The sequence below is a fragment of the Electrona antarctica genome (assembly GCF_951216825.1).
Source record: "Electrona antarctica genome assembly, chromosome: 9".
Classification (NCBI taxonomy): domain Eukaryota; kingdom Metazoa; phylum Chordata; class Actinopteri; order Myctophiformes; family Myctophidae; genus Electrona; species Electrona antarctica.
The window spans coordinates 49150245-49176889 of record NC_136790.1 but is presented as its reverse complement, the minus strand read 5'-3'; the positions used below and the strand labels follow the sequence as shown (position 1 = coordinate 49176889).

Genomic DNA, 26645 nt, shown 5'->3' with positions numbered 1-26645 from the left:
AAGGCTCTCAGTTCTTAGTTCAGTTCTCACAGCCTGCATATATCCGCGTGCTGAAAAAACGCGTTGCGGACGCAACACGTTGTGACTTGTGAGCTTGTAGATCAACTATTTTCAGCATGGAACACATTGTACGACGAAGAATAAATCAGGGATCACTGCGCCTCGTTTGTTGGCCAAAACGGATGGATGGATCATGGAGGCGGATGGATCATGTATGGACAAATACCTCCTCGACGCAAAAACAAGCTATTGGAAGCTAGTTTTTCGTGGCACATTATGTTTAATCAAACAACAGGTTTCCTCAGTGTTTGGGTCGGGATTCGGTACATGTCCTGCGTGCATGACAGGATCATGCAGTTAGATGCGCGCTGCACACACATGTCTAGTGAAATTGTACGGCTGAGAAAGATTCGTTAATTTGTGTCGGATAAGGGCTTATTGGTGGGTTTTAGATATTAAGGACTTTAGGGTGTGTTTTAGCAGGGGTCTCGCCTGGAAGGCTCTATGGAAACACTTACTCTTCTGTGAGAAAGTGACGTTCACACACGCCAGAAATGATTGCGTTCACAATGACGTTCATCAAGCAGAAATACAGGGTAACAAGACAACTCACCCCTTTTGCCACTTTTGGTGAGTTGTCAGGACAACTCACCCCGAACGTCCGGACAACTCACCAGGGGTGAGATGTCTTCACTTTCGGGGGTGAGATGTCTTCACTTTCAGCCACTTTCAGGGTGAGTTGTCTTCACTTTCGGGGTGAGTTGTCTGACTGAATATGTAGCCTTTGAGCTCTTTTATATATTTTACTGAACTAATGGTGACATAGTTCCTATTGGATATTGAAGTAGCCTATTTTCAGAACTTTACAACAACAACAACAATTTCTACAATAATATATAAGTATAATTAAGTCAAGGCATGATAGCACAATCACAATATAGGCTACAGATGTATATATTTATGACACAGTAAAATGTCGAAAATGAGTGCTATTCCCCTTTAAGTATGTCAAGGTCAAATTCATACATTTAATAAACCTTACAAATACAAACATTATTGTTTCTATGTAGGCTACCCAGTAGCCTACCCATATGATTAGATGAATGTGCAACATTGTTTCCATCTTCCAAGCATATTCCTGCCAAAATGGAGATCTTAAATTGTTGAAAATGTCTTTAAACCTCTGATTCCACTCATTTCCTTGTATAATCTGAATGATTTATCCCATTTATCCTTAATATAATCTAGATTCATTCAACCTTATCTTCCTGAATTAAAGTGTGTGTGTGTGCGTGCGTGCGTGCGTGCGTGTGTGTGTTTGTGTTTTAAACTTCTGAAGAAATGTGAACTGAACCCCTCCTAATTTGGTTACTCCAGATGGCTGCATGGTTATATAAAGGTCACTTGTAATTTCTCACATAATGTATAACTAGCAGTAGCCATATCATCATCGTTGTTGGGGGGGGGGGGGGGTCAATATTGCTTTGCTATTCAGAATATAGTCAGTATAAGTAGGCCTATTAGAACTGTGATTGATTGATCATGCGTCTGTTGGGAGTGCAGTCTAATTAGCAACTTTGTACAGCCGTGAGACTCTGCCTTTGAAGCGCAAACATTATCCACAAACGACCCCCCCCCCCCCCCCCTCAATGCTGCATAGAGAGTGAGAGACGCTCTACTCCTTACTTACAAGTGTTTCACCGGATTTTACTGTTAAATAAATAAATAATTAGCCGTGACTGCGCACGTCTGTAGGAACCGATAGTTAGATCCGAAATCTAACTATCGGCCTACTGTAATGGGTGCCTGTAATATAGGCCTACTGTAATGGGTGCCACGGAAAGTACAGACAACTCACCCCGCAATGTCAGAAAGTGAAGACAACTCACCGGGGTGAGTTGTCTGGACTTTCGGGGTGAGCTGTCCGTACTTTCTCGCCCAACTCGCCCCAGCGGAAAGTACAGACAACTCACCCCGACATGTCAGAAAGTGAAGACAACTCACCGGGGTGAGTTGTCCAGTATTCAAATACAGTACGTTCAGTTCACCCAAAATATGAACGTGTTTGTGAATGATCGTTCATTGAATGCGTTCAGGGACAACACTGTATGTAGGCCTATCAATACATATTGTTATAGCAAACAACACAAGTAGGCTACAACCAACAAAACATGGGGGTTCCAGTTCCACTGCTCCAGTGAATGTTGTATGTGCAGATAGCTCATACTGTAGCTGCTCTTATTGGTGGTGGTGGCAATACTATCCGAGTCTGGATTTATAAACAAAGTAAGTCCAAAATCAGAATTAATAGGTTTAATTATCTCACACACGCACGCACCTCTCACGCACCTCTCTCTCTCTCTCTCTCTACATGAAAAATAATGGCGTAGCGCACCATGTAGTAATGGTAACAAAGTTACTGAATTTTAAAAATAAAGCGTTACAGCATGAGTTACTGCCGAAAATAACGGTGCAACAGTAACGCGTTACTTGTAACTCGTTACGTCCCAACACTGTTCAAACGTCGGATGGATTGGACAAAACTATGCACACTGTTTTCTCTGCTCCCAGGAAATGTGTGCCTTTATTAAACAACGTTTCGACCTGTGTAGGTCTACGTCAGGTAAAGTTTCAAAAGCTCTTAGCAGCGTGGTCTCAAACCACCCACACACATGTGGCTCCTAGTGTAACCTAACCTTCCTTATTGAACCAAGTGAACCCTAATGTACTGTGAGGCCCTTCAAAGCCGATCGTCGTCCCACTGAGAGGTGCTGTAAGCTATAATTCAGCGTTAGCTCACTGATATGGGGAGCTGACAGCTTTGTTGGCCAGGTTGACTGAATGCCCATTGATGAATTCCTGACTGTAATCGGTGGATGCAGGTGATTACTCAAGGAGATTGACCTCATGGCCACGTCGAGAACCCATTGCCATACCATTGGGAGCAATTCTGCATTCACACCATAATGAGGCAAAATAGTTAGTGTCCCCTCCCCCACACCTTTTAAATAAGCCATTATTTTATCTGGGGAACATGACGTATTTAATATAGACCTACAGGATTATACGGACTTGACGACCTAATTCCAGTACATTGATTATTTGTTGGACATTATTTTCTACAGTGACAACTTCATAGGATTTAGAAACCTTTCATGCTGGTGCCTTAGTGTGCTAGACTAGTCCAGGTTTGTAAAGAATTCTTCCTATGCGCGTATGTGTGCGTGTGCGTGTGTGTGTGTGTGTGTGCGTGCATGAATGGACAGTATGTGCACGTTTTCCCCTTTCAAAACCCTTCCGTTTGTAAAGAATGTATAACTATCCTCCTGAGACTGTGATCCCAATGCATAATTCAGCAACAGAGCATAAAATAAAATAAATGTAAAAATATTACATTTCCTTTTCTGTGTTTGTGTGTACTAGATAAGGTTACTAGACACTTAGTAGAATGCAGAATGGCATTTTAAAGTAGACTAGGTCAAAACCTGGACCGTCTATGAAATGCTGGGGGGATTTTCATTTGATGGGACTGGGTTTGTGTGAATTCATACAAACGCACTCACTGTCTCTCTCTCTCTAGCAACCTCCTGCGCGTCCAGAGCCTATGCACAACTATGCAAACCGGTGACTATATTGATTTGGGATTGTTTGCCATTATGAAAATGCACAGGGGTGGGGGATTATCATAGAAGATTAAGATTGCAAAAACATGACTTTGAACAACTCTCTTTGAATTAATTTTGGATTGAAAAGATTATGGTACATAGGTCGCAATTTTTATGCACACTGTGCTGTTAAATTATATATTTTCCCGGTTCACTAGGTACAAATCTGAGTGAAATACGGTGTCTTTTCCTTTGGAATGAAAATATTGTGGTAGATTGTAGATCTTCTCTTACACACTGTCTCTATTTTTACATTGAAAGGATTATGGTACCGTGCTTGTAAATTGAAAGGATTATGGTAGAATAGGTTGTAATCTTTATACACTCACTGTCACACACTGTGGATATGTGTCCGGTTCGCTAGATAACAAAAGTTTGGAAATTAGGATAGACAACAGAGAAATGATTGCACTGCTAGTTGGCTAGTTGATTGTTAGGCCAACTTGCCGAACAATGGTGTAACTTCATCAATCAGTCAATCAGTCAGATACATTCATCTTTGAGGATGGCCCTGCTTTAACGGTCCAGTCAAAAACTATACAAACACACAACACTCCAAAAACAATTGCTTTCCACAGCAGCACTGTCAAATTATAGCGTTCACATCAACACCCGATAAATGGATGTGTTCGTCACCCAGGACAGGCAATGATTCAACTATACACATGTCACAGTAGGTTTCATTATTTGAGTTTGCAATTATATCTGCAAGCGCTGTCAAAGTCACTGCACTGCACTGGAAAACCACTCTCTTTCACTCTCAAACATCTTTCTGAGGAATCCCCTCTAAGGCCTGTAATAAAGAGTTATTGCCTTGCCCCCAAAAAGCATTATCCATTGCCCACCGCAGATTCATCTCTTAAAAGTGCCACTTACTGGATACCTGCTGTTTTCTGTCAGCCCAGATACGTAATATCTAATATACGTATCACTTCTAAACCCTGCCTATCAGATCCACAGTGGGATACTTACTGTAGTATCATTTTACCAGTTTTTCATCGGCTCCTCTGTTTAAATGCATAATAATAATAATAATAATAATAGCCGAATAGCAGAACAACACTATCACCTTTCCAGGCATTCTTCAAAGATTTCACCAGATTCAATAGCTGAGGTTTTGTTGTGACAGCCCAGATAATTGTCATGCAGAATGTTTCTGTATCGGTCCTTTCAATCAGTTCCTTAGGTACCAAACATCATTATACTAAAAGCATTCATACAGCGAAACCATATTTAAATCTGGTCACAGAGAGACAACAACGGAGCGCACAAGACATGTAAAGAGAGAGACAGAAAGAAAAGGAGACAAAGAAATGGGATGAGGGGGCAGAAAGGAAGAATGAGTCGACAGCCAGAGGCTCCATTAGCTCCTCACAAAGGTCAACTGTCTGCTGTCCCTCAGCCCTCAGATGATCAGATCAGACAACAGATGAAAACTAGTCTTTGAAGCCAATGGGCTCTAAGCACACACGTCATTTTGGAAAAAACTTGGGCCCTATAGTTCCTTCACAGGTGTTACCACTCATACTAGTGAAGGCGCTGTTCCATTCTGGTCAAACAAAGTCAGCGTGCTGCTATTGTGGGGGTGCATACGTTGATTAGACATACTAACAGTCCGACAGGCATTAGTCCGACTACACCGTCACTGCGCTGCCGGTTACAACTAACGCACAGGTTAGTTTTAACCGGCAGCGCATGTAGGTTAAAAGTTTGTGGCTCCCGACTTGCGCGGCAGGTTAAAACTAACCCGTGGCTCCCGACATGGGCGTCAGGTTACAACTAACACGTGGCACGTTAAAACTAACCTGTGGCTTCCTGTGAGGTTTAGGGTTGGGTTTTCGGTAGGATGTTGGACTCATGACTGTAGGACTGTTAGTACGTCGGACCAAAAAGTTTGAGAACCACTGCACACTAAATGGAACAGATATTAGTATAATCTGTAACACTGTCTGAGGCGGCCCAGGAAATAGGAAGTGTTATTCTGTGTGCATATAGAGCGTCGCAATCCCGCCCCCTTCATGACGACGCCAGGCCCAGGAAATGAATCCCAATGCATTTTTCCCATAGAAAAGTATTGGCAAAAGTATTTATTTAATACCTTTTAAGCGTCGTACGAAGCCAACTCGAGTCGTGACAAATCATGACAACAAACACAATATTTTGGACCAAACAAATAATTACAAAGAAGAAAAACAACAACAAAAGTGTTTTCCACTTTCTAATTCTTTGTTTGGCCCAAAACATTGTGTTTATTGTGATGATTTGTCACAACAAGAGTTGGCTTTGTCCGCGGCGTAAACGTCTTTAAATAAATACTTTCTGAAAAGTCTATGAGGAAAATGAACAGGGATTTCTTTTCCGGGTCTCTCGAGGGGGCGGGACTGCTCTATACCGGTAACCCATTCTGGTAAATTTACAAAAAGTGCTTTGGCTTGGTGCAGGGGAAAGTTTCTGCCCCAATACAATGGAGACTGAGGTTAATTCAGCAGGACACAGAATTGTTTTACAATGAGGAATGTGATACTGTACATGTGGTTCTGAAGATAACGATGTCATTTATCATTTCCTGAATTGTTCATTCTCACTTTATAGTCCGTTAATGTACGTAGGTACATTGGAGGGCATACTTGGAGGGCAAGACAACTGTAGAGAGCAGAGCCTCATGGCTGTAGCCGAATCACTTTCCAACACCTCTGAGATTGACACTACATCACAAATCCCATTTCAGGGATGTCCAGAGCATCTTCTCCATTCTGCCAAAATGTTGTTGTCCTTCGGCCAACATGCAGGTAATCACAGATGAGACCAAGGGGTCTAAATGTTGTTGTCCTTCAGCCAACATGCAGGTAATCACAGATGAGACCAAGGGGTCTAAATGTTGTTGTCCTTCAGCCAACATGCAGGTAATCACAGATGAGACCAAGGGGTCTAAATGTTGTTGTCCTTCAGCCAACATGCAGGTAATCACAGATGAGACCAAGGGGTCTAAAAAAGCGAAATGTTCCTGTCAGACTAAATGACATTTATACTCACAGGACATAAATCCACTTGGAGAGCAGAATATGAAATGATCTACCATTGAGTGTAGACTGTTTACTCATTGGAAAGACCCCAAAGCTTCCTCACACAATGAGCAGGGAAGACCAAACTAAAACTATGATAATAAGCCCTCTTGTACGTCTTCTCATCACCTCGAATCCCTTCTCCCTTTTAATCACTTGCAAAGAAAACAACAGCAATCCCTCATGTGACTGTGTGTGTGTGTGTGTGTGTGTGTGTGTGTGTGTGTGTGTGTGTGTGTGTGTGTGTGTGTGTGTGTGTGTGTGTGTGTGTGTGTGTGTGTGTGTGTGTGTACACACATTTGTGCTCCATTCACTTACAAACAAGACGTTGTTCTTTTTGTGTTTGTGTGTGTCATACTGTACACTTACAAAAACAAAACACACTGCACTCTATCTCTCTGTGCAATGTGTGTGTGTGTGTGTGTGTGTGTGTGTGTGTGTGTGTGTGTGTGTGTGTGTGTGTGTGTGTGTGTGTGTGTGTGTGTGTGTGTGTGTGTGTGTGTGTGTGTACTACGTGTGTGCATGCGCACACTGCGCACACGTGTACAAAATGTGGATCACTTTCCCTACTTTGGCAGCCTTCATCCGTCCAAAGCCAAACTTGATGCACGTATACAGTATACCTGTATACACCAGCACTTGAACCATACCAGTGGGGCCAAACACAAAGGATGGAGCCTTTTTGAACCGTGACACCTGGATGAAGAACCACCTCTTAGCAAAGCAGCTGTTCTCACTACTCTGCTGTACCGAGCAGAACCTTCGACTAATCGATCCCCTGTGGGACAGGGTTATTATAGTCAACTAAAACTAATGACGAAACAACAAAAACAATAGAATTGAAAAAACTAAAGTGGACTTAGGTTGTACATCGGCTAAACTGAACAAGCAAACCCACTTTAAAAACAAATTGAAATACACTGAAATTGAAAACGAAAACTCAAAACAAAATAAAACTAACAACTAATGAAAAACAATGGAATTGAAAAAATAAAGTGGACTTAGGTTGTACATCGGCTAAACTGAACAAGCAAACCTACTTTAAAAACAAATTGAAATACACTGCAATTGAAAACGAAAACTCAAAACAAAATAAAACTAACAACTAATGAAAAGTGCAAAACTATTAGTAACCTTGCTGTGGGGGACATCTCACACACAAGTCTGGTTGCATCAGCACAGATGGAGCCTGGCCTCCAGAACATGCATGATTCACATTAGCTGGGAAGGCAGATGATGTTGATGGCTCGCTGCTGCCACCGTCAAACACCATCTGAAATGATCTTTGTAATTAACACGGTCTCCTGAGCAGATTGCTATACCTGCGCACGCACGCACGCACGCACGCACGCACGCACGCACGCACGCACGCACGCACGCACGCACGCACGCACGCACGCACGCACGCACGCACGCACGCACGCACACACACACACACACACACACACACACACACACACACACACACACACACACACACACACACACACACACACACACACACACGTTCAAGTACAACGCTGTGATTGATATAAAAATGACTTAAAACTGCTGACTGCTATACAGTAAAATCATCAGCGTAAATTTTACTCAGAGAGCGTACAAATAAATGCTATTGAATGCTATGGATTGTACTGTGTATGTTGTCCGTTTAATCGAACTAATGTAAACATGCATCTCTCTGACGCAACAATAAAAGCCACAGAGCTAGAGATGACATGTGTAATGTCCAGGAGAGGCAGAATTTGTAGACTCATAAAAGATTTGTTTGAGCTTTTACACCCAAACAAGACGTGTTTCACTGCCGCGCTGCTGACAGTTACGAACGGCAGAATGTGCCCACATCCCAGAAATAGGTTTTTATGACCCTGTAACCAAAACGTCGATCTTCCGTTTACCCTCAATTGAGCAGCTCAATGATTTGTTTCTTAATGATGACATAAATATCGCTCTACAGCTGTCATTACTGTAAGTCAATGACCACACGTACTGTACACGTGGAGGAACACTGCCATAAAGAGGACAGAAGCAATATGAACTGTTAATCCACTGAGTTGGAGAACAGAGACAGTAAAAGAAAAGACCAATTTGACAGCAAGAGGGACCCAACATGATGGCATTTTAGAGAGTGACAGGGTTAAGAGAAGATGCTTTTCAAACAAACACACAAATACCTCAAAATTGTATTTAAGTAGAGTAGTTACTTTCCACTACTGGATGTAACTATTAGTATTCCACACGTAAAACTACAAACTACAAAACATCATTACATATCGTTGCTGTCCGGAAGAAACCTCCTAACTCCATTTGTTTTGGTCATAAATCAATGCTATTGAACACCCTTTACGCCTGTGTGTTGTTTAAAAACATCACACCCGTGTGAAGTGAGGGGTGCTCTTATCGTCATACATCTTCATTCATTGTCAATGGGAATTTAATCTTTGTGTTAGGACAACATAGCCGATTTACTTGTGTACATATGACGTGAATTCTCCATTCATTGTCAATGGCATATAATGTTTGTGTTAGGACAAAGATCTAAACTATAGCTGAATATAGGAGGGGCTAGCGTCCCTTAAAAACATTGAACCAATGGAAAGTATTAAAAAGTGCTTCGGCGAAAACCTCCACTTGAGCTTTTTTTGAGGGGCACCAGCCCCTCCTATATACAGGTTTAATGTTTGTTTTTAGTTCAATGTTTGTTAACGCCATTGACAATGTGTGTGTGTGTGTGTGTGTGTGTGTGTGTGTGTGTGTGTGTGTGTGTGTGTGTGTGTGTGTGTGTGTGTGTGTGTGTGTGTGTGTGTGTGTGTGTGTGTGCGCGTGTATGCGTGCGTGCGTGCGTGCGTGCGTGCGTGCGTGCGTGCGTGCGTGCGTGCGTGCGTGCGTGCGTGCGTGCGTGCGTGCGTGCGTGCGTGTGTGTGCACACAAGGAGAATGTGGTTATAAAAAGACTGATCCCTGAGAATGGAGCGACCGCCAAACCGCAGGTCCAGATCAATTAGACGGCCTAATAGGTCCTCTCTAATAGGTCCCCTCTCCGGGAGCCATAAAGCCCCTCTAGTTAGTAGCAGCGGTATCTGTCATCTTTACAGCCCTGGCGCCGCTGATCTATCAAGACTTTCTTTCAGTCTCTGGCTCACTACTCGCCCCCCTCTCTCTCCCTCTTGTGTTACCTCCCTCTCCATCTCTCTGTCTGTCTTTATTGGCCTCCCTCTCCGTCTCTGCTTTTTCCACAAGCTAGCTCTCCCATAGCACTACATTTCCACCACATCTTGTCTAAACGGTAATCAATGTCTCACAACGGTGGACTGCTTCTTTGGAACGAGGGGCAGGGACGGGTTGTTTGCCCATGTGCATGCATACAGTATGTGTATGAACTATAGGCTACAGTATGTGATGTGTGTGTGATTGTTTTCTGTGTGCACACTGGAGAAGTCATGCACACACGCCTGTGAAAAGTGTCTCGTCTGAAAATGGCAATGGCTCCTGAGTCCTGAAGCTCCCAGGACTACAGTCACTTTTGGCACATTAATCACAATCATCCTGGAATAGATCGGATCCATTCTGCCATCTGCGTTGCTGCTACATAGCCTTTATAATGTGCATTCCACTAAAAGCACAGACGCCCAATAAATGTCTAGCATGTGAAAGAGGAGAATCTTTAATGGCCAGTGTGCAGCAGTCAATTCACTTTCTTACAGCCTTATTGCATTGTGTCTACATGATATTAGTCAATGGTGCTAGATGTTATCTTACCAGCTTTCTTGTTCAATATTTTATTGCCTTCTTGTAGGAGTTATTTTAAAACCATACTATAGGCAACACATCAGATGCAGTTTGATTACTGTCAGGTGGAAACCTATGGTATGTCCACTCCAAAACCATCACTTTTCAGGAAATGGAAAACAATGTATATATTTCTGTTCCGATGGATCCAATGTAGTTGTTGCTATTGATTGGTTATATCTTTATAAAACATCATGCACGCACGCACACGCACACGCACACGCACACACACACACACACACACACACACACACACACACACACACACACACACACACACACACACACACACACACACACACACAAAGATTAAATGGCATGATATTATAGGCAATATTCATTCAAAACAATTCAAAACCTTTATATAAACAAGTCTTAGTGCTTTTTCTGGTGTTATCTTCTTAGTAGTTTTTGTATTGACCTGTAGCCTATCTTCCTTGGACTGTATCCATTCTACAATCTGTTAAAACAATTGTCAAGCTTGAAGTATGTAAAACATACAGAGAATTGGAGATACAATGATTATATGTAGCCAGTACACTGCATAACTAATACAGCACATTAGGCTGTATATGGCATATAAATATGCTTTGCCGATAGTAAACAACTTGTATACACAGTTTATCTCTAAACAAGGTAATGTAAAAAAAAAAGCACTTTGAATAAAAAGCATCAGATTGATATTTTCCCTTTCATAGCACGCTGCACACCACAGGGTCAATGAAAATAACCAAATAACCCAAATAAACACAGATAAATGGTTCCACATACCTTCATCCAAAACACTATTGTATTGAAGAGGAAAAAAAGAACATCAAAGGCACAAATTATTTTCTTTCTTTTCTTTTCCACATTTCAACAAGTACTGAGCTCTCGGACAATTTCTAACAAAATGATGAGCTCATTAACCACTTATTATTTTAACCATTCTAGACTTGTAAACTGGACCCGAGTTGTCTCCTGTCCAGCCTACAAAAATGTGGTGACACAATGCGTCGTGAGCTTGTAGTAGATATAGATCTGCTATTTTCGGATGGTGGGATTCAAGTGGTTGATCAATTCCTCAACCGTGCGGTCAATAAAGGTCACGGTCCACCCCCCCCCCCAAGGTGCTGCCACATTGTCTGATTCAGGGTCCACATGGGGATGTAATTGGAAAATTAAAGTCATTGATTGGCTAGTGCAAAGTGCACAGGGCTTTTCTCACTCTCCCAAACACTAATTAGTTGCGGATAAATTAGATTCTGTCCTCACAAACAAGCAAAGAGACAGGCGTGCACATACATCACCCACACAAATGACAGCACACACACACACACACACACCCCCACACCCCCCCACACACACCCCCACACACACACACACCCCCCCCCACACACACACACACACACACACACACACACACACACACACACACACACACACACACACACACACACACACACACACACACACACACACACAAGGCCTGAAGTAAACTTGAGCACTTCCAACCTCAACCAAGGTCACTCAGTAATATCCAGGCTTAAAGTGTACTGTAGCCCCCCCAGTCACAAATCAGACCCTACGATATGAGGTACACCGTAAACACGCACACATTCTACTAGTCCCCCCTGTTGGGATGCTGGGAATAGGCTGTATTTCATCCACATATCACAAGCACTAAGGGGTTGGCTCCTTACAAAACCAACATTGAGCTGGGATGGAAACGATTTGATCAATCAAGTGACCGGCAGTGATGGAGTTTCCCCAGCAGTGGGTTATCTTTGAGAAGGCAGTAAATTACAGCATCGCGAGGATGTCTCTATCTACACTGTAGATCATGGACTAGTAAGAGAGTGGCGACACGCTTTGATCTCGCCGCAAGGCGGGTGCCTATGGGGCGGGCTATAGTTCCAAACATTGGAACTATCCCATTGAGATAGAATGAGCACTTCCGAATGCCATTGTTATAATGGGAGTCAACGCTAGTGTCGCCACTCTCTTACTATTCCACTCGGGTCAGACGCTACTGCTATACTTTATGTGCGAAAGATCAGAGTATGCCAACACGGTATGCCCAAAGTAACTCCATTAAAGAGAAACCTACAAGCAGATGACTTCATCTTACACAGTGGTGTAGTAAATGTGTGTGTGTGTGTGTGTGTGTGTGTGTGTGTGTGTGTGTGTGTGTGTGTGTGTGTGTGTGTGTGTGTGTGTGTGTGTGTGTGTGTGTGTGTGTGAGTGAGTGAGTGAGTGAGTGAGTGAGTGAGAGATGGCTGTAGTTGTCAGAGCCACAGCAATAAAAGGGGACAGTATAAAAGTGAAAACTGCAGCGGTAAGTGCAGTCCTAGACACAACTGTTATATTGTTGTTAAACATAAGGTATGCATATTAATGTCCTATAGGCACTGAATACAAATAATAATAATAAAATAGGGTTGTAATAGGGTTATAATTAGCCTACAGGTATGACGTCTATATTTGTACATCTCTAAATGTTATGATGAATTGAACGTGGTGGACCCTATTGTAAACAGGTGTAATGCTTTATGGTGTGACTGTCATCCACAGTTATTAACAGTGTTGTATTAAGTTGTGCTTGAAATGTATTGTAATTCTCCAATCTGTTAGTAAATCTTTCAATTAAATCAATCAATCCATATAATCACCAAAATGTGGAAGAAAGTAATTCGTAGCAGTAGCCTACAACCTTTTCCCTATCATTTCCCCCATCAATTTCCATCACAGTGTGACGTTAAGTAGGATATAAACGGAAAGCAGAATCTGTTGAGCTTTGCTACAGCAGTAGGCTATAGCCTACAGTAGACTTGTGTTTTTCTAGCCTTGGCTCAAGACTATCATAGGCTATATCATGTATTTTATCGAGTCTGACATTTACTTCCATATCATAGGAAATCTCAGACTCGATCAAATAGGCTGCGATTGTCTTGATCCAAGGATCAGAAGGATGTGTTTAGGCTACTATGGATCCGTGGAGCCTACTCCGCGGACTAATGCTTTTTGAGCAAATAGGCTGGAATGAAGTGAGTATGTATGCAGCTATTCGATATCATGATTCTAGACAGTGCACAGTGGCACGCATCCAACTTCCCCAAATGCAATCGGCGCATCAAGTGGCTGCGATCCTCCGAAAGACATTCTTCTGGTGCAAGTCAAAAGATTGTGGTTGCAAATGCGATATGAGACGCTATTCGTTGTATTTATGAGATGGTAGCTTATCTAATGTGGCCTAATATTACATTTCCAAAGTCTCAGCGATTGGCAATTGTGTCCGTAAATCAGAATAGCCTTTGCAGTCGTCCTAATAGAAGATATGAAAGCAACCCAAATACTGTAAAAAAACAAACAAAAAAAACACTGCCCCTAAAATATGAGTGTAGAATATATAGGCTATATAATTGGGCGGAATCGTGTTTAATAGGCTACACGTGCGTAAATCATGGACACCAATTGCTATCTCGCTGTAAACTAGACAAATATATTTAAGACATGTATTTCCCCCCCCCCTCAATAACGTTACAGCGAATGTTTAATTTTGAATGACTGTGTAGCGTAATTATTCAAACAAGAGTATTCAGGGTGAAGTTGTCGTTTACAAAAAAATAACAAAAACAAAGTCGTACCTTTGTAGCCGGGTGCCCAAAACAAGTGTCGGTGTGACGAGAAGTTGGAGAGGAATGATATCTTGACAATATCCGTCTTGCGTTCTCCCCCAAAAAGTCTGACTGCCACGGTGCCACCAGCAGCAACACTACGGGACTCTGCACGTTTGGAGTCTCCACTAGACTATACAGCACAGAGGAGCGCCGAGGACATGAACAGCATGAGCTGTACACGGTGTGGTAAGCCTCTGGTGGCCATGGAGGGAATGAGAGAGAGAGTAAGAGAGAGAGAGAGAGAGAGAGAGAGAGAGAGAGAGAGAGAGAGTGCGTTCGTGCGTGCGTGCGTGCGTGCGTGCGTGAAAATGAAACGAAAACAAGAGAAAGAGACTTATATATTTTGGCCAAGCTGGAAACAGAGGGTCAGGCAACAATGTTAAAGATGGAGTGCTATCCCGCTTAACATGATCATCAGGTACTATGATTGTAGAAGATTAGATTACAGAAAGTGTGTTTTTATGTGGCCACACCCACCAGTACCCCACCACCCCCCTGAACTTAAAAGGAAACTTCACCCTTTTGCAAAAAATACATGTTAATGAGGTTTAGAAGATTTAGAACACTTTCCTGGGTGTCTTTATGTGTGTAATATGTGGTTTTAGATATTTTAGATTTTAGCTGTGAGCCCAGTGTCTCTGATGTCATGGACACTAGGCTCACTTACTTCCAGGACTACATGTTGTCTCAAGGCTCATTCATAGTCTGGATTTCCGGTGGTGAGGTGACCACCAAACTACAACATGACATCACGAGCCGCGGTGAAGAGCAAACCACTGCCACCGCCCTGCAGCCCTTCTCTCTGTTTTTACTCACCACCGCTCAACGTTATTTCAGCTCGGGTGGTCCAGACTATGAATGAGCCTTCAGTAAGACAGCCCTCCCCCTATCCACAAGGAGGAGCAGTGCACCAAAGCATTATGGGAATTGTAGTCCAGGAAGGAAGTGAGCCCAGTGTCCATGACATCAGAGCTCACTGCTAAAATCTAAAATATCTAAAACCACATATTACACACATAAAGACCCCCAGGAAAGTGTTCTAAATCTTCTAAATGTCATATATTTTTTTGCAAAAAGGGTGAAGTGCCCCTTTAAGTCTTGCCCACAGCTGTTGTTGTATGACAATGGGGGAGGGGTTAGGGTTATGATATCAGCGTTAACAGACCTGAGCAGGCGCGGCCAAAGGAAGCTGTCTGCCGGCGTCTCTTTCGGTTTTTAGACAGCTGGTGGATGGAAAAGAAGCTCCACCCACATGCTTCCACGGGGCTTCGCAAGGAATCTTGGGAATGTTTTGCCCTCCCTTGAGCACATATGCTCCAGAGCCGAAAAGGGCGTCTATATGTCTATGGGTAATTCTGTCAGAAAGGCATTCATCACACTGTATTTCTATCAGAGGAAATGCATTAATCAGAAGGTAATTCTGTCAGAAAGGCAGTTACCAGACTGGTAATTCTGTCAGAAAGACACCGGTGGCTTCTGCGTTCAGTGACATGTTTTAAGGCGAGAACTACCCATTAAAGATGGAGTGCCGTGATTTTTTTCCACCCTAAAACATGATCATCAGGTCTTATTGTTATATAAGGAGGTATAATTCTTTCAAAAAAGTGTACAGTATTTGTTAAAATCATGCTTTTATGTGGACACGCCCACCAGTTCATTAAGTATGCCTGGTTTGCCTGGTGGGTGGTGATGGGTGGTGATCCAACTGAACTGAAGCCACACCCACAGCTGTAGTTGTATGATAAAGGGGGAGGAGTTAGGGGAGGGGCTGATAGTCTGATGTCACTATATTACTGTTTATTTCATTGGCCCGTTTGACTGTCAAGGGTAAAGCCTCCAGGAAGAAACCCTAAATACAAAGTTAATACACCATTGCACATAAAAACGACTCCAGGGTGTCTAATGAAGTACCGTCACCTCATAGACACATGAAAAACTGGAAAAATAAAAAAATTGTGGCACTCCCTCTTTAAGGCTTTGAAAGGCCTGCCTCCACTGGTAGAAGCAACTGTTGACTGATGCTCACAGCATGCTGGCTGGCTGTGGCAGGTAGAAGTATGAGTGAGTGGGTGGGTGAATGAGTGAGTGAGTGAGTGAGTGAGTGAGTGAGTGAGTGAATTGGTTTGTTAAGTTTCAGCTTTATCCAGCGGACGGCTGCTCAGGTGGTCATCGGCACTGGAAGTGTTACCAGGCTACCCACCTTCCGACTTGTGTGTGCGCGTGATATTCTTCTGGGGCTGGGGGGGATGCACAAAGTTTTTCATCTGTAACTTTCCATTTTGGTCATTTATTTTAATGTATTTATCCCTGGAGTTCGTCCTCTCCTACACGCTCCTATATATTTGCTGTCCCTGGTCATTTTACATAGCCATGCTCTAGGGGGAGGAAGTGCTGACTAAGGATGTGTGGCTCTTGAATTTTACATTTTGCCGCTCGGCAGCAGCAGCGAGGTGTTGAAACTGTAGTCGTGCCAATCGCTCACACCCGTAATGGGAGCCCGAGACCAGTTCCTACAAACATAAATATACCCAGACTATAGTACTCCAAGAAATACAGCAACCCCCGGATCAATACTGGGCAGAGAGGTGAAGAGACAGAGAGAGGGTGAGGGATGGTTGGGCGAGAGAGAGAGAGAGAGAGAGAGAGAGAGAGAGAGAGAGAGAGAGACATACATATATATTGAGTGTATAAGGGCCCAGCCCCAAGCTCAAAAGGTCTATAGCAGGCCAGTGTGATAATACAAGCTACAAGTGTAGCACTGCACTCAGTGCTGTAGTTAATGACTATGAAGATAGGCAGCACTCCACACAGTACAGCTGTCTACTATCAGATGCTGTTTATTAGGTCCACCTGCAGTACCTGTCTGATCTATTTCCTGCTAAGTGACTTGATGCTCCCCTGTAACAAGCATCTGCTGCTCTAAAGCAATCCCATGTTTGTTTCCATGTTATCCACGCTTGCTTTTCCCCCAGCTGAAAACCTGTACACCCAATATATTTAGCCAGAACAAATAACAACACTGCCACGGACTGTTAGAGTGTGAACCTGTTACATGTTACAGTGTAAAAATAGCATGCCATACGCTCAAAGTTTAAAAAATCACACCTGTGTGAAGTGAGTGGTGCAAATCCCCCCCCCCCCCCCCCCCCCCCCCACCCCTCTCTCTCTCTCTCTCTCTCTCTCTCTCTCATTAGCAGGCAACAGTGCAGCACTATCTCTCTCTCTCCGTTTCTGGCACAACAGCGCCACTTTTGGTACTCATCGGTACTGGTGCTCATAGTCAGTCACACACAAACATAGTTGTCACACACAAACATAGTTGAACACGGACATTGCTGTTCCTTGGAGTGGTTGCACCACAAAAATAAAAAAAAACGTGGATGCATGTGTATGGCCATAGATCAGATCAGCACCATGGACAGCTCCAGCGCTCCACAGCAGCAACAACTGATTCTGATCCCTGATCAGCACCATGGACAGCTCCAGCGCTCCACAGCAGCAACAACTGATTCTGATCCCTGATCAGCACCATGGACAGTTCTAGTCACTCGCAGCCTATCACCAGCAGGTATGTCGACACAAGAGGAAAGGGAAATGGGTCCTTTGTCACTCACAGCACACTTGCATAATGTGACATTTGTTCTCTGCATAAAAGGTGCTGTAGATGATGTTTTTGATTTATTTTAATTTTTTTATTAAAATCTCTATATTCTGATAGTAATCATTGCTCTAGTCTAGAAGTTCTGTTTAATAACAGGAGTCTCCCGTCTCTCCAGATATTTAAATAGAAAATGTACTTTTGTGTGTGTTGCCAATTTAACCCAATCAACCCAAAAGAGAACGAATTCATCAGCTCCAATTGGCAGTGTTCCAGTTCCAATTTGTCTGCTCATGTTTTGGTTTCATCACTTCCAATTCCATCTGTTTACATGCTGTATTGATTCTCTCTCCTGATAGGATAAAACCAGTGTCTCGATCTGAAAATGTAATGTTCTATTTACTAAAGTGTGGGAGAGATGGGAAGACCCCTATTACAGAACAAACACTCTCTAGTCTACACCAATAATTACTATCATAATACAGAGCTATTTAACTCAAAACAAATAACCTATTCTAGCGTTAACCCATATATCTACATGTGGAGCAGTGGGTGTTATTAATACAGAAACGCAGCGCCCAGGGAACAGTTAGGGGTTATTGTCTTGCTCTGGCTTTTCAACAATCTGCAAAATGGTAATGGGGTGTTTCAACTTGGTCCCTATACTGTTGGAACTTGGAAAGGACTCACACCGCTTAATAATATTAAAGAGGTGAGATAATGCAATCGATTTAGGCAAGGCAGTGACTCAAAGGGGGTTAAACCCACTCAGCCTGCAGTTGTGTGGTGTTGCTATATTCCGTCTAGCCATATTCCGTATCCAATTCCATCAGATGTACCTTTAGCTCCAGTACAGGGGTATCAACACACCTGCGACGCCTGCCCTTCCTCAGCCGTGTGAGATCAGAGAAAAACAACCAGAGGGTCAGATCAATAGTGCATGACTGTGCATCACACTTGTTTTAGTGTACTATATGCATTTCAAGCTTCTTGCCTTGGGCATCACCCCTCATGCATTTAAGGGCAACGGTTTGGTAGGCAACGTGAAAAGTCGATATAAGCTTTAAACAAGACATCTCTATATATTTGTTCTGAGGGCAAATGTTCCATTAGTATAGCCATGCATTTAGAGGTGTCCTATAGTTTCTGAAAACCTGTACATGTTTTACAGGTACAGGTTTTCAAAGTGGGGGCCGCCACGGGAAATAATGAATGACTCAAGGTTTGCAAGGTGACATTAACACATATCCATACTATAAGCATCAACGTGATGCTGCCTGTAAGACTCCCACTCAGTCCCAACACATCCCTCAGGCTCCAGGCAGGCCACAGTTATCTCAGTCATTTGACAGACATCTGAAGCACACTGCCTGCTATCTGTGCTGTTCATCTTCTGGAGCGTGTGGGTAGGGAAGACGTTCAGATATCAACCGCGTCTTGCTGTAGCCCACAGCCAGATCACAGTCCTCCGGCAGGGCCTGTAAAGTACTGCGCTCCCTGATAATCTGTGCTGATTTGATCATATCTTCTCCTAGACTGTGGGAATCCCTTCAAAGGAACCCTGCCAGAATATCTGCGGTAGCTCCATCAGCCTTTTGCAGACATACATTTACCTAAACAACACAAGTGTGACAATTCTGTGCACAGAGACAGGTTTGTTGTGAAAATAAGGATAAACAAGAACTCTAGATATCTGGGCATCAACCAACTGCACGCTCACGTGTGATCTAACGTGTGATCTAACGTGTGATCTTCTTTCAAGATTCAGGGTTTTATTTGCGACATTGACATTTTAGTGTGGTAGTGTAGTATTGCGCATTACAATAGGCTACAATATAACAAGATAATTGTAAATAATAAAATAAAATAAAACTAAGTCAAAAAGAGAAGAATAAAGATTTAAAAATACAGTGTAAATATATATAGTTGGAACACAGAAAGAAAATCATGGTAGAAGCAATGGGAAATGTGCAGAATATGAGGTGGATTTAGTATCTGGAATACATGTTATGTGAACATAAATACATTTATATACATTTCTTTTTTTTTACATTTTGTTTCCCAGTTGTTCTCCCTCAAATGTTATTGTATTCACCTATGTATTCACATGTGTGTGTGTGTGCGTGCATGCCAGGAGAGAGTAGAGGGGCAAAATTATACTGGATGGCAGACATATTGGTAGGATCCTAAAAATAGCATTTCTTATTTACCACATTAATATTCCTTTGCTCCTCTTGGAGACATTATTGGAAGGTAGCATCCAGTTACTACCCCAAAGAGAGTTTCTTTAGTCACATAATATTAACAGGGCATTGCATTAAAGTGGGGTGGGGGTGAAATGGAGGGGCTTGTTCACAACATAGAGGCAATTTATTGCACGGTGGTCTATTTACGAGATGTGCGGAAACGTGTGGAAGAAATATCAGCATTTTGTGGCCATAACACAATTCTAAAGAGAGAAATGGAGGAAACGCAATCTTCCAAACCCACATTTGTATTTTAGAGGCTTTTTGTGTGCTGTTGGTTATTGTTCATGAGGAATGTCAATAACTCCATCCATATTGAATTTCACTCACATGTGGTTCTCAATGTCCCATATTACTGCACTTCCATTTCTGAAAGAAGTAGGACCACCCCGTCTCACATGGTTTATAAACCGCTGAAATGTTAATATGTTTAAGGCTTTGATGCTGAAATAGAAAAATCACATATGAATTATAGAAAAATACACTGTTGAAGACATTAAGGGGAGCCACAGTCTAGGCCTGTTGAGCAGCATAAACTAAACACCAGGCAGGCACCATTCTTTATTTATTATATTAGTTTTTATTAGGTTTTTATAGACATGATAAACAATACATACATAACAATGACACCAGACTATGTAATGTATAATAAACGAGTGACTGACCATTAAAGGCACCATTAAAGGGAATGCCACTAATTTACCACATTGAACTACGTCATTAATATACCTTATGGTGTGTTCACATGGGCAGATGCAAAGATGCAGTCTACCATTCATTGTCAATGTTGGAGCAGCTACGTGCATCATTGTATCTGAAGTTGAAGCCAGTTCATCTTTGTTGTAGCTTTGTATCTTTTGCAGCAGCTACAAACATCAGATGCATCTTTGCATCTTCATGTCCCTGGCTTACATTGACAATGAATGGTAGACTGTATCTTAGCATCAGCCCGTGTGAACGCAGCATTATGTTGTGTTCACACAGCGCAAAGATGCAGTCTACCATTCATTGTCAAATATGGAGCAGCTACATGCATAATTGTGTCGCTGGCTTCCATTGACAATGAATGGTAGTGGTACTGCATCTTTTACATCTGCCCGGGTGAATGCACCATTAGAGTTGTGTGGAAATAATAATACTTTACTTTACTTTATTTGTTTATTTAGTCGGGACAATGTACATTAATGAACATTACATTAAAAATGCAGTGTAAATATACCAGATTTAGCAAAACATGCTAATTTCCATCTGCAGTCCCCAGACATCGAACATCAAACAGTACAAACAGGGCTGACATACAGGACATAGCATACAAATACCTAGTACATTTCAAACGTATTAAGACTAGTAAGAATAAAAAATAAGAAAAGATTAAACTATTATTAGGGTAGGTTTACTCTAATAAGCTCTCTGATACAGCATAAAAGGAGATACACCTAAAATAATTGTAAATGGTTGCAGCTTTGATTTTCAAGCAACCATTTTTTCAAATTGTATTTAAAGGAGGAAAATGTAGCACATTCCCTTATATGCAGAGGAAGTCCATTCCATTTTATACAGCCCTGTACTGAGAGGACATTTTGGCCGAATGTTGTTTGCCGGTGCGTCACTTCGCAGTCTCCTCGAGTTGTTGCTCTGGTACTGATTCCCCTATCCTAAAAAAGCCCCTTCTGTTGAGCCTAGAACTGGAGGTCTAGAACTTGGGGTCATGTGATCAGTGACATCACAAAGGTGTACTCTTTGGCCTGCAGAGTACATTATTGATGTTGATGTTGTTGTCTCAGCAGAGTGCACCATGGGGAGGTGTTATTGTGTCTTGCTCAGGTTCAATTCCAAACAGCAATCTTATATGATTCCCAGAGGGCCTCTCTACCCACACACTGAGGATTATAACAAGTAAGACGCGCGAACGCGGGAAGCAGCTCATCAATTTAAGTTCTTTTTTGTGTTTTTTTAGTGTGTGTATGTGTTTAAGTTTTCTTTAAGTTTTTTTTTTTTTTAAATAAAGTTTTTTTTTTTAGTTAATTTTTGTGTCTGTGTGTGTGTGTGTGTGTGTGTGTGTGTGTGTGTGTGTGTGTGTGTGTGTGTGTGTGTTTTGTGTGTGATACAGCTGCGCCCTCTGGTGGCGGGCGGGTGGTGTTACAGCGTGACACACACACAGACAGACAGTCATGTTCTGCTAGGTCTCATAGTTAGTGCTCACTGCGTTCGCAATAATATAGTATTATGTATGTACTGTAGATCAAATAGATTTACGATGGATTTAATTCTATTTGATACTCTTCGTCTGAAGCAAGCTATAATCATGTAATACACTGCTTGTTCAACCTATTTGTGTCAAGGACACCCACATTGAAATGGAATGAAAATGTTTTCTGTGCCAGTGACCCGTTTGAATGGCCAACATATAAATGGATAAAGTGGTTCAAATGATTGTGATGCTACATTAACTACTTTTGCTGGGAACCCCCCGGAACCCCCCTAAGGCCCCATTTGAGATATTAAATGTGAAAAATTATTCAAATTCTTTGGGACACTTTTACATTCTCGTGGCATGACGTCCATGCAAATTCCTCTAGAAAACCAGCCCACGAGAATGAGTGGGGAATTGCTTGGCATAAAGGGAGAAAACTCTGCCGCACCGAACAGTGTTACCGCGGTGGAGCCATTTGTGTGACACAAGGTCAGCGCCAGCTCTGATTGACGGCTGTGATTACTGGCTCCGCCACGACGAGGCCCGACTGTTGGCAGCACCTCCCTCTCAGCCCGCCTCCGACGACCATCACTCATTCAACAACATGGCCGCTGGCAAGACAGACTGACACGAGCCGCGGACACCCTGATAGATCGACCCGAAGAGAGATGGAGGGATTTTTTTAAATGTGTGGTACCTGTGCCTCACTGAATAAACAGGCTATAGTGCACAAGGTGTCCCCAAGAGGAATGGACATTACACGTGCGTGACATTTGCCTATAATTTATGCGGTAACTGAAAATCATCAACCATCTGCAAGCTCTAGCACGTTGAGGATGCGATGCGTTGTAGATTGTCTAGTTTTGGCACCATCATACTATGAAGTCTGAATCAGGCTACATTGGGTGAAGAGGGAGGACAGAGAGAAAGAACACATGAGCTCATGTTAGTGCAAGCATGATATGGGCTATGTCTGTCCGAGCACGGCATAAACAGCTGCATCTGATTGCAATGCAAATATACAACACATGGGCCACCTATGCACAAGCACAGGCCGACAATGCACGCGTGCGTGTGAAGCATGTGTGAACACACATACGCACGCACGCACGCACGCACGCACGCACGCACGCACGCACACACGCACGCACGCACGCACGCCACACACACACACACACACACAGCTTTTTTTCCCCCCATAACAGTATCTGTTCTGCCAAGTGACCCTGACATTGTTAAAGTCTTGCTACCCAAGCAGTAGGTCTCCAGAGGGGTACAAGGAAAGGTTAGGCTTTCATACACTGTGATTCAAGACATTGGAAACAGAAATTCAGAGTTAGTAAGATGTCTTTTTTTAAACAGTAAAATATATATTGTACAAATCAAATGTAACGGTCAATTTGGTGACTAAATGAACACTGTTTCACTGTGGAAGGTGCAATACCATCTGCATTCTGTTTCCACTTTCAACTTGGCGTCCATAATTTAATGCATCGCAATGCGATGTGTTTTGAGCTTGTAGGTCAGTTATTTTCACCATGTGTCATACAAAGAAGAATAGGTCTTAAGAGGTTAAGTAAATACTGAACAGACAATTATACACAAGCAACAAATGTTCACCTTTAATCCTTATAAAGCCCCTCACCTTTGAACCTCCCTTTACATGTCTTGGCAGCCCAAAGGCAAGCTCTTATATCCCAGGGGAGGGAAGTGTGGCATGAAAAGCCATTATAGAAACTCAACCATTACTTTGTGTGCCTATATGTTACAGAACATTAAGATGAAATCATATATATATTGTGTATACGAGAGGGAAAATGACGGTGCAGCAGTTTTCACATTTCACTTCCAAACGAGTCATGCTTCAGTATTAAGGTGGCAATTACAGATGTGGTTCACTCTCTCACCCTCTATTGGTTCAGCTGTAAACTGTACTGTACTTCACACACTGTTGAGATTGATTTGATTCTGTGAGCCATTTACGGGAATGCCATTCCATAACATTATCATTTTCACAAATGTGGGAGACAAATTAATAAAATAAAATAATCTTGCAAAACCACAAACATTCTCACTTTTAACTTAACATGCCTGATGAAAGTAGAGACTCTCGTCTACGTCTTTATTTTGAGACATTTGGTGTTATAGAACAACCGTCATAGAACAAAATATTCTGTGGGTCTTGAAAGATTAGCAACTGTCAGTGTGGGCAGACCACTCTAGCGAAACTCTGGCAGTAAATGAGTTGACACACACACACACACACACACACACACACACACACACACACACACACACACACACACACACACACACACACACACACACACACACACACACACACACACACAGTATGTAAATTATGTACTGTATGCAGTGGTGGAAAGTAACTAAGTACATTTACTTCTACTCTACTTGAGTATTTACAATTTCCAATACTTTTACTTCTATTCCACTACATCTCAGATCCAAATATTGCACTTTTACTCCACTACATTTATGTGAAAGCTTTAGTTACTTCATAGATTTTGATTATTATTACAAAACATACACTTAAGCCTTACTGTATATACATTTTGGCCATTTGTCGTGATGCAACACATTGTGAGCTTGTAGATCCGCTATTTTCAAAAGATTATTATACATTTGATAACTTGAAATGGGACATTCTGCACAATGAGTACTTTTAGTTTTGGTGCTTTAAGTTCATTTTGATGCCAATACTTTTGTACTTTTACTCAATTCAGAATTAATTTAGAATTCTATTTCCAGTATTGATACTTTTACTTAAGTAAAACATTTGACTTTTTCCATCACTAGTTGTTTTGTGTGCCAGTAAACATCGTCTTCATGCATGAATGAACCAATCATATTCACTGATATAACACAGCAGCTAAATGTAAATGGTAAATGGTAAATGGTGCATTTATATAGCGCCTTTATCCAAGGCGCTTTACATAGATTGTGCATCAATTCACCCATTCACACACACATTCATACACCGATGGCGGCAGAAACCATGCAAGGCACTAGCCAGCACATCGGGAGCAATTAGGGGTTCAGTGTCTTGCTCAAGGACACTTCGACACTAACTCTGGGGGAGCCGGGGTTCGAACAGGCAACCTTGCGGTTACCATCCAGCCACTCTACCCCTGAGCCACCGCCAAATGTGTTGATCATGCATGTGGTAAAGGTGCAGACACTAAAAGTTAAGTGTGGTATGAGAGCTGTTTGTGGTGCTATTGCCAGGCTGTCTGTGAAGCTGGCATGTTCTAACATTAATGTTGATGGCAGTGATTCACAATCTGCTGACTGCACGGGGCTCTCACTGGATCAATATGGCCCACACGTATGTAAATGCGGTCATTAAATCTCTCCGTCTACTTTAGTGTCTCGGTTCAGAGAATGGGGCCGCAGGTTGGAGGGTGATGGGGGGGGGGGTCTGGTGGAAAGGTATGCAAGACATTAGACAAAGAAAAGCTTATTGGGGAACATTAGAAAGAAGAAAGCGATGGAAGTATTATGTGGAGTACTGCTGGTAAATGAGTTTATAGGTTTCCTCAGCTTCAAACTATACTTCATACTAATTCACTACTCAGAATTGGTTAGGTGGAGCTAAACATGTCACAGCATCAGCAGCTGTCGAATGTAAATGTAGTCGTCACAACTGCAGTCACGCTATTCACAGAACCGATGCCAGTGTGGCTTTGCATTTATAATGCCTTTTACATCTTCATCTGCATGCTTGTATGTAGAAGCAGCATGCATGCATGTTCGGCAGAAATCACCTCAAGCCTGATTTATGCTTTGTTGTGTACCAGTGAAGTGTGCCGAAAGTAACCGATCTACAAAAATATGTTGCGATTGTGAGCTTGTATAGATCTGCTATTTTTTGGCATGCGACATGCAACAAGTTTATCAGGGATTTCAGCAGCCCCGGAGCCCAAACATATAAATATGCTAATAATATTACCAATGTGGTTGGTTAATGTATTTTGGCCTCAGGTACAGTAGGTGCTAGTCAGTGATTAAAGTACTTAGTTGGCACTTGTAACGGAGTGGGGAATGGGTTGTGGGAGCTCTTCGCTGGGGAATGGGTTGTGGGAGCTCTTCGCTGGAAATGATGTGTACTTTTGCTGCTGTTTTTTAGACTGTTCTGAGGGGCTTTAGGGTTTTATGTTGTGTGCATTTTTGATTGTATGTGAATAATGTGATATTGCTGCTTGACCATCTGAATGGTCTCTAGAAGTCTCCATCATTCTAAACCAAGGGGTGGTGGGTGAGGATCCGCCGAGTCACAGGTGCAGAGAACATATGGCAACACCACAACGTATTCCACATGATGATATGTAGCTTGCGGAGTTAGTTCAGTCAGATATACTCGAGGGGTTTCATGCCGTACTCAAGGGCGCATTCATATACTCAAGGGCCCT

General features: G+C 42.4%; 1 long non-coding RNA gene across 1 annotated transcript in view; it reads right to left on the bottom strand.

The window, feature by feature from the left end:
- Positions 1–14222, bottom strand: part of LOC306929642 — a 141270-nt gene extending 127048 nt beyond the window's left edge. The window contains exon 1 of the long non-coding RNA XR_013790821.1: positions 14142–14222. This is a non-coding gene — a long non-coding RNA (uncharacterized lncRNA). The remainder of the gene's footprint in view (positions 1–14141) is intronic.
- Between the last annotated feature and the right edge of the window lie 12423 nt (positions 14223–26645).